This window comes from Centruroides sculpturatus, unplaced genomic scaffold, assembly GCF_000671375.1.
Source record: "Centruroides sculpturatus isolate CEXI.00-Female unplaced genomic scaffold, Cexi_2.0 scaffold2698, whole genome shotgun sequence".
NCBI lineage: Eukaryota > Metazoa > Arthropoda > Arachnida > Scorpiones > Buthidae > Centruroides > Centruroides sculpturatus.
The window spans coordinates 5,492-8,807 of NW_019386784.1; the positions used below are offsets into that span (position 1 = coordinate 5,492).

A 3,316-nucleotide genomic window follows, 5' to 3' on the forward strand; every position below is an offset into this window, starting at 1 on the left:
TTTATTTTATGCGAAAACGGCCCTAGAGTTAAGCTTGATTAGAACCTTACCATGCTTATGAAAGATATAAATTTACCTTAGTTGTAACTGAACCGAAAGTAGGCCTAAGTAATTTTAACTACAGAGCACACTTATTTAGATTAATTTTACACGTTTTCCTTAAACGAAGGCCAAAAACTTACTAGTTAAAACTTAAAACTTCATAGTTTTAGGACCTTCTTTAGACACATCGTATGTTAAAGGGCGAAGCATTGTTAGGAAATATACAGAATGAGATCTAATAAAAGACGGATTGACATATGAAGCAAACAACTTGACGCTTTAGGGCCTCTTAGAAGGAAGAAGAGCCTCGTTATACGTTATAACACCGCCAATGAAGAAGTTGTACAGGGTTTACGAAGGACTAAATGTAGGTTAGAAATGAGCATAAATGAGAGAGAAAAAATGATCTCACCTGTTTAGAATGAGCAAAATACACACACACAAAAAAAAAGGTAAGCAAATCTTATCTCCCCGATAGGCAGCAGGATATGTGAAGGTTGAAGATAAAGGTAAGAGCAGATATCGGGTGGTTTACACAGACACTTTTCACTTCTTCCCGACACCCACGCTCCGAACTTTATCAGAAAAAACGAAAAATAAAACAGAATAGGTGTGAAGAAAGTTGTGCAAGAGCAAAAAGCAGGAATTTGCAACAAAGAATAATCGCACCAACTCACCTTTTGATATGGGCATCTCACTCATGAAAGCTGTAACTTTCAGGCCGATTTTCTCCTTTCTGAAAATAAATTTTAAGCTAATTTTAGATAAAATATTGAATCACAAGTACCGTTGTGCAATAATATGATTCGTAATAGTGCAATAACACGTATCTATGCCCTAGTGACTACGGATTTCCCTTGATATCTGCACCTGTGCAAAGTTTACTTACTGTTATAATAGTAATAATCAAATATTTCGAATTTAATAACTTTTTTAAATTTTGAAGTTAAAGGATATACACAAGACTCTAAATCTTAGAACCTTTTGAACCTTTAAATATAAGAACTTGTTCCGAATTTCTAAGTCGTGTGGGCAGAATGTACTGTACAAACTTCAGGAGAAATTACGAAGATATTTAAGATGTTTTTCGGAAACTTTAGGGAATAAATATAAAAATTTGTATATTTTTTGGACGTTTTGACTATTTTTAAAAGCGAAATAATTAAATTATGCACGATTTTTGATATTTTTAATAATTTGCATACACCTCGACATAGTTTAGATAGTCAGAAGGCTTATTCAAATTTAGGGCCTTCTGTACATTCAGATATGAGGTTCCGAGTTTTTAATTTGCATCGTTAAATGCAGTTACCTTATGGAGCCTGGTAATAGATATTTTCTTTATTTTCATAGAAATCTACACATTCTATCCCTTATAAAATATTTCTAGTCTATATAATATTTAGAACCCATAGAGGCCTACATGTTCTAGGCCCTATATTTCAGAATCGACTGAAGTGACCTAAAACATTGCATAATTTGCTGATTTTTATGCAACTCTTTTTATCTTCGCTGGCAACAATTAAATGATTATTGTGCAAAGATCTGGCACGAGACGTGAAAGAAGAAAGTACGAAGTTCTAGTAAATTTGCAAGATTCTTTTATGTCTTTACACCGATATTTTCTAATTTAGCATTTAAAATATTGAAAAATGCTAAATAATTTTAGGACAGTTGAGATTTTCCAGGTTTTATACAAATAAAATCTATTTTATCAAAAATTTTTAGAATTTTTACGTTAATTCAGGCTTAAAAGGAAAAACAGCAAAATGTCTAAGTTGCTGGATCCATTTAAAACATTTTTTCATCATCTAAATCATACAACAGCCTCAAAATGCTGCATTAAGACCCTGTGACAAGTTTAAAGCCTGATTTAAATGCATAAAATCCCCAAAACATTGATTATTCTAGTTTTTGGATAATTTTTACAGCCACAAAGTGATTCACTAAGACCCTATAACACATCTATGCATCTCCTGAAATGAATAAAACTCTTTAAAAGCATCAAAACTATGAGCTTTTCATTTTTTTTAATTATTTGAATTATTTTTAGAGCCAGGAAAACTCAATATACAATTTAGAAATTCGTCTGATTACTGGTTTATAAGAGAAGTTGACCTCAGATAGCTTATATATTTAATTTGCTTTTCCAATGTCCTAATTCACACAACCATGAACACAAATTCACACTGTTCTTAACTTTGAGGCTCGTGAACTTGAACCCGTTCAAATATACTCCATACAAGGTTAAAATTTCCGAATTTGTATACTAAGCTTTCTGAACACGTATATGGGCAACGCAACTAATTTAAGGGGCTTAAATCTTATAAAACCAGGCTATGACGAGGTCCGCAATCTCTATAATTAAAAATTCAGGCAAAAATTTAAATCAAACTGCACAAAAAAGTATTCTCGAGAAATTCGTAAAGTCTAATTTATATTTAAAAAATTAGTTTAAATTTAAAAAATAGCCCAAAAATACGAAAAAAGTATCACCTCGGAAGAGCTTCACCCCTCGTCCAGTACGAGCGCTGGCGTCGTCTCGAAACTGACATCATACAACTCCACGTGCTACTTATACATCGAGCACGCGCAACACCCGATTGGTAGTTGAGCTACCGTCCACGCCTTTAGTCAAATAAAGTAACCAATGATGCGTGGCAACTTATGGTCGTTGGGTTGTATTTGAGCCAATGGTAGCGGTTTTAAGAATTGTGTAGCGGATGAGTTAATACTCCGCACTTTTTTTTCTTGGAAATTGTATTTTTAGAAAAAAAATAAAAAATAACGGAAGGGAAAAGATTTCTCACGGGTTTTCGCCGGTAGGAAATATTTACAAACAGAAAAACTGCTGACGAACTCAATGACGTAATTATTTTCTACATTTCTGCCTTTCCGAGAATTTCCTGCCACCGAGCCAAATTCACAATGCTGTAACGCACCGTTTTCGGAAACAAAAATAGGTTACATAATAATGGGGTAAGTACCAGGCCTGGACTTTAAATAAACCAATAATTTCCACAAACCACAGACAATACTGAACAATAAAGATAAACTTTAATTCTATTAACAACAAAAATAATAATGGGGTAATTGACCCGAACAAAAGTTATCTAATTGTAAAGTAATAACCAAATCAATAATCAAAAACTTGTACGTATTTCTAATAATAAAAAAAAATTTTATCTCCTCCTCAAATATAAATATTGTACAGCCAAACGATACAATTTCCTCGAATTTATCACTGACGTTTACCACCCTGGTTACCTGAAGC

General features: G+C 32.9%; 1 long non-coding RNA gene across 1 annotated transcript; it reads right to left on the minus strand.

Moving 5' to 3' along the window:
• Positions 1-302: 302 nt before the first annotated feature.
• On the minus strand, positions 303-2,578 carry LOC111615768. The gene is made up of 3 exons (XR_002755133.1): positions 2,539-2,578; positions 720-778; positions 303-617 (listed from the first exon to the last, which is right to left on the minus strand). It is a non-coding gene; the product is annotated as an uncharacterized LOC111615768 (long non-coding RNA).
• Between the last annotated feature and the right edge of the window lie 738 nt (positions 2,579-3,316).